Raw genomic sequence first — 12,541 nt, 5'->3', positions numbered from 1 at the left:
TGCTCGTCGGGAGTCTGAGTCGGCGTCTGAGGAGGAAGTGGAGGTCTCCCTGTTGGCGAGTTCCTCGTTAGTGGAGGACCCGTCCGAGCAGGTGGGTGGCAGTGGGGTAGGTAGGCCGGAGCGGCGGTCGAAAGCGGAGGCGTTGTCGGCCATCGCGATCACAGGCTCCGGTTTGGGTTTGCGTGGGAGGGCTTCCGTTAGGGCTGCGGGGCCATGTGCAGCGTCACAGTCTAAGAAGAGGAAGGGGAAGTCGGGCGGGAGGAGTTCTGCCGGGCCGGCTGGCTGCAGCTCAGGCACTTCTAGTACACTGTTGGAGGAGACTGGGTTAACTGTGGAGGGTGGCTCTGGAGGGGTGTCTGCTGCTCAGGCTGACGTTGGGGGGTTAGTTTGTTAGTTAGTTGGGGGGTTAGTTGGGTCTGCAAGGGGTGTTGAGACCTTCCCGGTTGGTGGGAGGGGGCAGCAGGGCGGTGCGTTTGGCGCTGTAGTTGAAGGGGCGCGGCCTCAGACCCCTTTGGGCGGAGGTCTGGGCCCCTGTCCTCCTGGTTTTACAGGGTACGTGGGGTGCTCCGTGGGGTTTTCCTCAATGGTGGGCGGGTCCGGTCGGTTGGGGGCCGGGTTCCTCTTGTTCCCCTTGGGGGGGAAGTGGCTATCCTGGTGGTTTGGGGGCTTCTGGTTTTGGGGGGCCGGGTTGGCAAATGCCTGTTGGTGGTTTCCTGGGCTCGGCTTCTGGCTCTGCTTTATTTTCACAGGGTTCATCGGCGCCTGAGCGCCCCTACAGCACTGAAGCAGCCTGGAGTCATCCGTCCAGCTCGGCTGGAGGCGGGTCGGAGATGCAGCGGGATACCAGAGCGGTGGCGACAGTGTCCTGCGACCCTGAGATGGCGAGGGCAGCGGCTGGTGGTGGCACTGTGGGTTCTTCTGCTCCGGTGGGGGCTGCTGGGGGCGGCGCCTCTGTGTCTACACACGGATCTACTTCGGAGGCCGGTCCTGCTGCGAGTGGCGTGTCGGCTGCGGAGATCGTCGCGGGACCATCTACATCGGGTAATGTGGCGCCTGCGGTGGTTGCTGGGGGGAAGAAGGCCAGGAAGCGTGGGAGGGGTAGATGGAGGCGGCGGAGGGGGTCCTCTTCTTCTGGGTCTTCCTCTTCTTCTTCATCATCTTCTGCGTCTTCTTCTTCTTCTGGGCATGTTACTGGCGGCGCGAGCGGTTCGGTGGCTGGCGGTGGCGAGGCGCCGGCTGGGCCGAGTCGGGGTGCTCCAGCATTAGTAGTGTTGACGGAACTCTGGGAGAAAGTACCGCGGGCACTGCGGCGCAAGATTCGGCGTCGTTCCTGTATTGATATATTTCAGCTTATGGAAGGCAGAGTTCATCGTCGCAGTCGGAAGAAATCGAAGCATGGGGTTAGTGAGTCTAAGCAGTTACCAGTAGCTCGGTCCATCCTTAATTGGATGCGCTCCTTTTTGCGGCTGGCTAGTGTTTGGGGGCGTGCGCGTCCAGGGGACTATGGGCTGTTGTTGGCTTATGCGGACTCAGTGCTTGATTCTTATCAGCGTTTTGGGGGCTGGTCGTGGCTTAACTACGACGAAGCTTTTAGAGACAAGATGGAGGAGAATGCCCACATGTCGTGGGGCACGCAAGATGTTAACTTGTGGCTCACACACATGTCAGCCAAGCCTTTGAGTGCGCCTGTGGTGGGTGGCCGTGTCCCGCTGGGGAGTGCGGGGGGTGGTCGGCCCTTTCGAGCAGGGGTGGGGGCGGGAGTTGGAGGGGGATCAGACTTTTGTTGGAGATTTAACAAATCCAGCTGTCTGTTCCCAGACTGCAGGTTCCACCATGTATGTTCTCAATGTGGACAGCCGCATTCCGCCCTAAAGTGCCCAAAACGTCCGGCAGGAGGTCCGGCCGCTACGAACAAATGAGGGTTTGACGGGGCGGTTGCCCACTCCTATTCGGGTTGGGGCCTTGCGACCGTGGTTGCGCCGTTATGGCATGGTTCGTGCAGCGGAGATATTGGAACGTGGTTTTTCTTTTGGTTTTGAGATTCCTTTTCAGGGTGAGATTTCGGTTACACGGGTGCGCAATGCGGTTTCTGTTTCTCAATTGTCTGCAGTGGTTCGTGATAAGTTGAGGGAGGAACTTAGCTTCGGTCGGATTGCAGGGCCTTTCCGTGAGCGCCCTTTCCCGGAGATGATGATATCGCCAATGGCGGTGATCCCTAAAAAAGAGCCGGGCAAGTTTCGCTTGATTCACAACCTTTCGAGACCGGTTGGCTCCTCGGTGAATGATGGTATTCCCCGTGACCTGTGTTCTGTGCGTTATTCGTCTGTGGATTGTGCCTTGCAGTTCATTCTGAAAGTTGGTAGAGGTGCTTTGTTGGCGAAGGTCGATATTGCATCTGCTTTTCGCCTGTTACCCATTCATCCGCGGTCTTATCCTCTTCTCAGTTTTCGTTTTGATGGCGCTTATTTCTATGACCGTTGTTTGCCTATGGGCTGTTCCATTTCTTGCGCCTATTTTGAACTCTTCAGTCCTTTTTGCATTGGGTGGTGGTGCGGCAGGCGGGTTTGGATTCGGTGGTGCATTATTTGGATGATTTTCTGTTCATTGGTGCTGGGGGTTCTAGGGATTGTGCTCGGTTGAAGGAGGTTTTTGAGCAACTGGCAGAGGAGTTTGGTATCCCCTTGGCCCGGGAGAAGTCGGAGGGTCCGGTGTCCTCCCTGGTGTTTCTGGGTATTGAGTTGGATACGGAGGCGTTGGTGATGCGCCTGCCGGCGGCCAAGGTTCAACAGTTGATAGGTTTTATTGAGCTCGTGTTGGCTTCGCAGAAGACCACATTGCAGGCGGTCCAGTCACTGCTGGGCTCTCTCAATTTCGCGTGTAGGGTTTTGCCCATAGGTAGAGCTTTTTCCCGCCGTTTGGCTGCGGCCACAGCAGGGGTACGCGACAGGAAGCATTTTTTTAGGCTCCCTGCGGGTTTGCGGGCGGACCTCCGTATGTGGGTTTGTTTTTTGCGGGATTTTAACGGCACCTTGCCTATGCAAGCGCCGGCGGTGTCTAATGGAGATTTAGAACTGTACTCTGATGCTGAGGGTGGAGTTGGTTTTGGTCTGTATTGTAAGGGTGCTTGGTGCGCTGCGCAGTGGCCTGTGGATTGGGTTGAGGGGGGTCTTACCAAAAATATCACTCTTCTGGAATTATTCCCCTTGGTAGTTGCCTGTGAATTGTGGCCTGACCTGTTGCGTGATCGCAAAGTTGTTTTCTGGTGTGATAACATGGGTGCGGTGGAGGTGGTTAACAGACAGGCTGCACGCTGTTTAGCTGTTAATGGGCTGATGCGGGCGTTGGTGCTGCGCTGCTTACGGCTCAACTTGTTTATTAGAGTGCGTCATGTCCCTGGGATACAGAATGGAATTGCTGACGCTTTATCCCGTTTCAATTTTCAGCAGTTTCGTCGGCTGACGCCGGAGGCAGCGGAGGAAGGTACTGCGATGCCTGAGCATTTGTGGCGCCTGGACGTGAAGGAGTTTGGGAGATGCTCCGCCTGTCGGTAGCTCCAGCCACGTGGTCCCTGTATTCTGCAGGGTTTCGGGTAGTAGCGCTCTTTTTGTCTGGTAGAGGTTGGTCCCCAGGGGATGTGGCCGAGTCCTTCCTGGAGGACTTTGTGCTGGATGCTTTCAGAGCTGGGGTTTCACGGGGGGTGGTGCGTGGGCATTTGGCTGGTTTTTCCTTTTTCTGCCGGGCTCTGGGTTGGGCTTGCCCTTCGTCCAGTTTCATGCTTCAGCGTTTGCTTCGGGCCATGGGTAGAGCAGTGCCTGGGAGGGGGGACACTAGATTGCCAATTCGGCATGAGCTGCTGGTGCGGTTGCTTCAGGTTTTGCCGGAGGTTGCCAATTCCCCTTTCGAGGCCTGTTTGTTTCGGGCTGCCTATTCTTTGGCCTTTTTCGGTGTGTTTCGAGTGGGCGAGTTATTGGTCAGTGCCGCGGATGGGGCCAGGGGTAGGGGGTTATTAGTGCAGCATGTGCGTTTGGGCTCTCAGTCGGTACATGTTTATGTGGTCAGTTCTAAAACTGACCAAGAGGGTCGGGGTCAGTGGGTTTTGCTACGGCGTGTTGCCGGGTGTATCTCTTGTCCCGTTGAGCGGATGGGAGCTTATTTGGCAGTTCGTAGTGGGGAGTCTCCGGTCCTGTTTATACATGCGGATGGGGCTCCGTTGTCGCGGTTCCAATTCCTGGCTGTTTTGCAGCGGGTATTGGCGAGATGTGGAATGGAGCCTGGGCGGTTCGGGACGCACTCTTTCCGGATCGGTGCGGCGACGAGTGCTAGTGCAGCCGGCTTGCTGGAGGCCAGCATTCAACGGCTCGGGTGCTGGGTTTCTGGAGCTTTTCGGGGTTACATTAGACCTGGGAGCGACATATCGGGAGCGGAGGAAGGGAATAGAGGCCAGTGAGTGGGGAGAATCTGGGTGTTGCAGTGTGGGCGGGTGTGTGGTACTGTACTATGCTGAGCTTGTTGTTTTGCTTTTCAGATGCCAGATGGAGGGGTTATTCCGTTTGGATTGTGGGCCATTCGTTCATTCATTGGGCCGGTGAACGAGCAACTATCCGCCCAGGGGGACGTCATCTTGGCCTGGGTCATCGCGGAGTCTGTGTGTCCTGGTGGGGTCAACGCGGCATGCGATGGCGTCATCTGCTGCCTTTTTTGGCGGATCAGCGCGGTTGTACGTGTCATCCGGACATCATCCTGTTACATTTGGGGGGTAATGATTTCGATGACTTGTCTGGCCGACAGCTCATCAACCCTCCATAAAGGGTGCACGTCTCAAGCAATTGGTATTGGAGCCCACCAGGGACCAGGCGTTACTAGACTTAGTTCTCACCAACGGAGATAGCGTCACGGAAGTCTCAGTAGGAGACACACTGGCCTCCAGCGACCATAATATGGTATGGCTCAACCTCAAGAAAGGTTTCCCTAAGACAAACACAGCAACAAGGGTTCTCAACTTTAGAGGCACAGACTTCAACCGCATGGGAGATTTTGTCCATCAGGAGCTACATAAACAAGCAATATCTGACAATGTGGAGGATATGTGGTCGTCTCTGAAGTCCATCCTACACGAAGCAATAGACCGATACATAAAGACAATAAGTAAACGCAGGAGAAACAAAAGACCCCAATGGTTCAGTAAAGAAATTTCAGACCTAGTTAAACAGAAAAAAGACGCATTTATCACCTACAAACATTTAGGCAGAGATGGGGCGAAAGAGGACTATCTAGACAGATCTAAAGCTGTCAAAACAGCAGTCAGAGAAGCCAAACTCCGAATGGAGGAAGAGCTAGCACGGAAAATTAAGAAAGGGGATAAATCTTTCTTCAGCTATATTAGTGACAGGAAAAGAAACAAAGATGGGATAGTACGCCTGAAGCAATTGGACGGTAACTTTGCGGAATCAGATTCTGAGAAGGCAGAACTACTAAACAAATACTTCTGTTCAGTGTTCACCCGCGAAGCGCCGGGAGCTGGTCCACAGCTGCAGATGGGAGATAACCAGAAAGACCCGTTTCAAGATTTCGAATTTACGCCCAGTAGCGTCTATGACGAACTATCAAGACTCAAGGTAAACAAAGCCATGGGACCGGATAACCTACACCCCAGAATGCTCAGGGAGTTAAGGGAAGTCCTGGCAGAACCATTATCTGTTCTTTTCAATCTTTCCCTAAGCACAGGAAGGGTCCCCTTGGACTGGAAAACCGCCAACGTAATCCCACTCCACAAAAAGGGCTGCAGGACAGAGACAGCAAACTACAGACCAGTGAGTCTCACATCTATAGTGTGTAAACTCATGGAAACACTGATCAAACAGAATCTTGACACAATCCTAGACGAAGAAAAACTGCGTGATCCACACCAACACGGGTTCACCCAGGGTAGATCCTGCCAATCTAATCTGATTAGCTTTTTTGACTGGGTTACTAGACAACTGGACGCCGGAGAGTCACTGGACGTGGTATATTTGGACTTCAGTAAAGCATTTGATAGTGTCCCTCATCGAAGATTACTGAACAAGCTGAAATCGATAGGATTAGGAGACACTCTAACTACATGGGTTGGGGATTGGCTGAGCGGTAGACTTCAGAAGGTGGTGGTGAACGGTACCCCATCCGAAGCATTGGACGTGATCAGTGGAGTGCCGCAGGGCTCGGTCCTGGACCCAATTCTATTTAACTTATTCATAAGAGATATGACGCAAGGACTTAGAGGAAGGGTATCACTGTTCGCCGACGACGCCAAACTTTGCAACATAGTAGGCAAAAGCTTATTACCTGATAATATGACACACGACCTACTGTTGCTGGAACAATGGTCAACTACTTGGCAGCTAGGCTTCAATGCTAAAAAATGCAAGATAATGCACCTGGGTAAGAGAAACCCGCATAGAACTTATGTACTAAATGGTGAGACCTTGGTTAGGACCACGGAGGAACGCGACCTAGGGGTGATCATTAGTGAGGACATGAAGGTTGCCAATCAAGTGGAGAAGGCTTCCTCCAGGGCAAGACAAATGATGGGGTGTATCCGCAGAGGTTTCGTCAGCAGGAGACCTGAAGTTATGATGCCGTTGTATAGAGCCATGGTGAGGCCTCACTTGGAGTACTGTGTTCAGTTTTGGAGACCACACTACCGAAAGGACGTGCTGAGGATCGAGTATGTTCAGCGAACGGCCACCAGGATGGTCTTGGGGCTCAAGGATCTCACGTATGAAGAAAGATTTAAAAAATTGCGGCTGTACTCACTTGAGGAAAGAAGAGAACGGGGAGATATGATTGAAACATATAAGTACATCACGGGACGCATCGAGTCAGAAGATGATATCTTCTGGCTCATGGGACCCTCGACCACCAGAGGGCATCCGCTGAAAATCAGGGGAGGGAAGTTTCATGGCGACTCCAGGAAGTACTTCTTCACCGAAAGAGTAGTGGATCATTGGAACAGACTCCCACTCCAGGTGATAAAGGCCAGCAGCATGACGGATTTTAAGAGAAAATGGGATACTCACGTGGGATCTTTAAGGGAGTAAATTCAGGGGAGGGGATACTTGGAATGGGCAGACTTGGTGGGCTATAGCCCTTTTCTGCTGCTTTTTTCTATGTTTCTATGTTTCTAAAGATGACTTGCGGGTAGTGTTTCAGTGGTTCCCGAGGGCTAGGGTGGTTTGGTCGGACGTTATTCCCCGGCCTCGGTGTCTAGCGTTTAGGCGTTGGACCAGGGGGTTGGGGAAGTTTAATCGGCAGGTGGGGAAGTGGGTGGTGGAGCTTGGGGGTGGTCAGATCCTGCATGACTGGGTCGATGTCACTTGTGCGGGTCTATATCATAGGGATAGAGTACACCTCTCTGATGTTGGTTGGGATCTCCTGTTGGACGATTTCTCTGTAGGTTGTGAGAGGGTTCTTGGGTTGGGCGTGTAGCCTCAGCTCGGTTTATTGGGGGGGGCCTGTAAGGTTACAGGCCTGTGGCGGATTCCCGAGCTACAGGGTCAGGAGGCTCATCAGGTGATGAGTGTTGGGACGGCAGGGAGCCGTGCCCGGTGGGTCAGGTGACCCGGAAAAGGGGCATGAGGGTCATGCCACCCCTCTGACTCTTGCTGTGGTGGCAGGGTTGAGGGAATAAATTAAGACACTCTGTAGCTCGGGAGGTTTTGGTTTATTCAAGTTCATTATGTTAATGAAGTTAAATTGTTATATGTTTGGCTAATAAACTGAGCTGCGGCTAATTTTATCAACAAAAATGACTCATTAGTGTTTTTTGAATTAAGAAGGAGGTAAAGAAAGGGGGTTGGTGGTTATGTATATATATTTATATATATATAGGCAGTCAGCAGGGTCTATCCAGATCCCTCTGTTACTCTTTCCTCTATATTTAGCTGTCTGTAATCTACTTTGATATTTTCAGAAACTATGAAGGAGACTCCCTCGGTGCTAGGACTTTGGCGGGAGCATGGGATAACAAAAAGTCTTGAGCTCAGTTCTCCCTTTCCTTTTATATACCCCCCTCTTCCCCCTCCCCCCCACACACACACTAGGGAAACAGGACCTCCTACACCTCCCATTAGACTTGCTAGCCTAGTTCACCATTTGGTATACTCCTGAAAAATCCACTGACTGTGTCTATGGTGAAGACATTATTCAGAGGGGTCACACTCTTCCCCTCCTTAGGCAAAAAATAATTTCTCTTACCTAGAAATCATTTTTCCTCTGTTCTCAGAGGGGATCTCTTTGGGGTAACACTACACTCACTTTCATCAGGTCTCACTCAACCCACCACGGGTAATATTGAATTCTCATTATTTTCCACATTCATCACATCTTCCAGTCATATTGTCTTAACATAACCTCTATTTTACTCATCTATATCTTATCTATGGCCTACAACACTTTGATTTATGCTTAAACCTCATTTTATAATATAACATTGTTTTTCTTTGATTTTAAAGAAATTTAACACCTCTATCTTCACTATTATGTCTACCTCCCTTCTCCACACATTTCCTGTTTAGTCTAATCATGAATTTACTTTTTAAAACAATAGCATGACAACAGGGTCAATTTTCCCTATTAACAACATATTGCTTTTTCCTACTTCATTTCATCAATGTAGCAGCACATTGATTTTTCCATGGTTTCTCTTATACTTCTTTTCAATGTGACAATAGGAACTTTCCCCCATTGGCAGCACATTGACATTTTATTATGCTTTCTCTTTCTATCACTTCTCACATCACTCACATAGTGGAACACATTATTTTTACCACTTTTACCATTTCATCCAAAGCATTTCTATCCCAGATTCTTAGACATATCCTTTAGTCAATATGATAATAGGAATTCTTATTAGAAGCATACTACATTTTCTCTCACACTAATGAGGTAGCATTTGAGGTAGTATTTATACCTTAACAATTTGATGCCACAGATTCTAAAAATACACAGATAAATTCCTATTAGCTTATTTTTCCCCCCTTTTCATCTATACGCTATCCACAATGATGCTTTGAAACAATGAATCTTCTGTCCCTGCAGATGTTCTTGAGAGTAACCTTGAGATCTCAGAACAGTCACGTGGAGACCTCTGTTTTTGTGAATTTCCTTATTTTTGTGAATCCCCTTATTCTTAAATACCACTCCTCCTTTTATTGTGCTCTAAGAAAGCAGTAATTTTTATTCGTTATGTTTATGCTTTCTTATTATTGTTATAATATGCCTAATTTACTTGAACAAATGTTTATTGGTTTGTACAATTATGCTTAAATTTTGAAAAAAAAAGACATGTTAGTTTACTGTTAATCCCAGTTATTGATAATTAGGCCTTTTTGTATCATAAGGGACCTATTCTAAAATAGCATGATCTAGTGCAATGGTAGGCAAACTCATTAGTCAAAAGAGCCAAAATCAGCAGTACAACGATTAAGATTTTTTTTTGAGAGCCATACCCTGTGCCCGCTTGTGCTACGACGGCTACGTCAACCCGACTGACACCCCGCTCGCCCGCACGTAGTCGAAATCGATTCATGGCAGAGCCTATAGAATGACACGGGGAAAAAAATTTGTCTCCGTCCCCGCCCCGTCCCCATCCCCACAAACCACCTGATCCCATCCACACAAGCCTCGAATAGTTTTATATTGAACTTATTATATTAAAATATAAAAAGAAACAATATTCTGTACAATTGCGATTGGCTGGCCCAGAACGTCCTCTCCGATGTCAGAATTGACGTTGGGTGGCGAGAGTTGGTCGGCCCCGCGGGGAAGGGAAGCAGTGAGAGCTCAGAACTCGGTGCCGGCTTGTTCCCCGATGGCGGCGGTGGCAGCCTATTCCCCGATGGCAGCGGTGGCAGCCTGCTCCCCAATGGCAGTGGCTAGAGGGAGGGCAGTAAGAAGGGAAGGGAAGCAGGTTGGGCACCCCTGCTCTAGACGAGCCGCACTCAAGTGGCTAAAGAGCTGCATGTAGCTCGCGAGCTGCACTTTGCCAACCACTGATCTAGTGGTAAAATAAGACATCTTAATGATAGCCCACATTGATAACTACACCCCTACAGTAGAAAAGCCTCATTGTATTTATTTAAGTATTTTGTAAAACACAGACATAAATGCATAGAATCAGAAGAAATATTTGTGCATGGCTGAGACCAGGGTGTTTTATGTAAAATAATTAAAACTGATTCAACACATGCACATTCCTGCTATACAAGCCAGATAGCCTGTAATAAAAGCCTCTGTATCCAGTCCTAATAACCACCACATAAAAGCCACAAAACATTGTCTGAAAATTGCTCTGCCCCACTAAAATTTTATGAGGATAATTATATAAAGAGGAGCCTAGATTTAAGCACTGGCATAGTAAGGGGTTGTGAGAGGGGTGGGGGGGGTCTTCCCTGAGTGTTGTCTTCCTAAGGGCGTGGCACCCCTCCTCCTCTCCGCCACCCCCGCTCCACTCCGCCACCCTTCGCTCCTCTCCTTGTCGCGCATACCCGTCCCTTGCTTTCCCCCGTAACTTTTTTACTTCCCCCGGCACAAGGTTGCTGTCCACGTCATCTGGGACCCACATCTAGGAAGTAACTTCAAAGGGCGAGCCGATACAGACGTGGGCATGCTGCTCACACCAGAGAAGTTAAAAAGGTACAGGGAAAAGGAAGGGAGAGCGGCAGGGAAGAGGGCGGTGGAGGAGCACCACTGATCCGGGCACCGTTCACCCTTACTACATCACTGACTAGGGAATCATCTATTTGAAGCCTATTCCACATAAAATGAAAGCCAAAAATGTGCATATATTTAGGTGTGATTATTTACACCAGCCCTACAGCTAGTGCAAATGTCCTGCGTAGGTGAATGCAAGAACGTGCATAAATTGTAATACTCGATAATTTACACATGTGCCTGCATGTAACATCCCTGCTCTGCCCAAACTCTGCCCATGTGTATGCCAAGAGGCAAAATAAATGCCATCAAGACGCTTGCATGTGCTTGTGCATTAATCAGTATTCTACAAAAGATCGTTTACTTATTTATTGGGATTAGACAGATGGGAGTAGGGTTGGTGGGAATCCTGCAAGGATCCCCTTTAGGTCCACAGAAAACCTGCGGGGATCCCCTACAGAGTCCCAGGAACCCCACGATAATGGAAGTAGTTCCTGCAGGGCTCCCACGGGAGTGTATCTCCCTTTCACTGACCACGTACCCACCCAGGGTCCTCCAATCAATAATTCAATGCAGCCGCATTTGCTCTCTGATCGTAACAGGCCTCTGTCTTCTAAAGGCTGCGGGTGGTGGTTCCTACACACTGCCGGTGGCTGACTCGGAAGCCTTCTCTCTGACGCATTTGGCACAATACAATAAAACACTATGTAACTTAATTTTTGTTCCTGGGCAGTAAGTGTAATTTCCTAATTGCTCATGACTATAAAAGTATAGAAAATGTCCATTATTTCTGTAAAACTTTGTTTTGTGACTAGGATAGTCAAAATTTGCAATCTACCTATTTAAACCATGAAAACACCAAATTTCATCTTTTCATTCTTATAAAGTCATAAAAAAACATGCAAATCACAATTAACATGTATATATATTGAAGTTATACAAAAATGATCACAGAAGATTTAGAAGTGAGTAGTTTAAGATTTGCATTTATATTATGTCCCCAGACGTAGTTTCTCATCATGTCCTCATTATATTGTCCTTGGTAACGGCGTTCAAAGTCCAGTATATCCTTATGATAGTGCTCACCTTGCTCCTCTGAGTGTGCTTCCATGATCTACTTGAATGTCTCAAGATAAGCATCAAGGACATTGATTTTGAGAGACGTCCTACAGTCCACTGTAATTCTTTACCAATTCTCAACCAACTCCACGTGGGTTTTGGCCTTGTGATTGCCCAGGAAGCCCCGAACCACTGTGACAAAGCTGTTCCAAGCCGCTTTCTCCTTTCTAATCAGCTTCTTGGAAATTGCATGCACTCCAGAATCTTCTTTATCTAGACACTGCTCCCTCCTGTATGAGCACCACTTTAATAAAAGGGACAGTAGGGACTCTTGAACGCAACAGAGAAGAGCCCCTACATTGTTTACTAGTTGACTCTTGCAGTACTTCTTGTAAAGCTCATACATCAGTGTTTCTGAACCTGCAGTTGGACTGCCATAGTCTTCATTGTTGGGTCACAGTGAGAGGAAGAACTTCGCACGGTTCATCATGACAGATGAGGAAGATGTATCTGTGAGAGTACGCCAGAGGTACGTGATTAAATTTTGTATTAAACTTAGAAAGAGCAGTCATGGAACTCTTGAAATGTTATGGCAAGCATACAGTGGTGAAACAATTAGCCATGCTGCATACTCTCAAAGACACGTCTTCCTCATCCGCCATGATGAAATGCATGACTTTCTTCATCTCACTGTGACCCAACAATGAAGATTAAGGCAGTCCAACTGCAGGTTCAGAAACATCAGCGTATGAGCTTCACAAGAAACAGCACAGTGTTGCCACGTCTACTTCTT

General features: G+C 49.0%; 1 protein-coding gene across 1 annotated transcript in view; it reads right to left on the bottom strand.

Annotated features, from left to right (window-relative positions):
* GPR158 (G protein-coupled receptor 158) overlaps window positions 1–12,541 on the bottom strand; it is a 461,568-nt gene that overhangs the window by 72,285 nt on the left and 376,742 nt on the right.

Source organism: Geotrypetes seraphini, chromosome 2, assembly GCF_902459505.1.
Source record: "Geotrypetes seraphini chromosome 2, aGeoSer1.1, whole genome shotgun sequence".
NCBI classification, from domain to species: Eukaryota; Metazoa; Chordata; class Amphibia; order Gymnophiona; family Dermophiidae; genus Geotrypetes; species Geotrypetes seraphini.
Note: the sequence above shows the minus strand (reverse complement) of the source record. Positions and strands in the feature narration are given on the sequence as shown.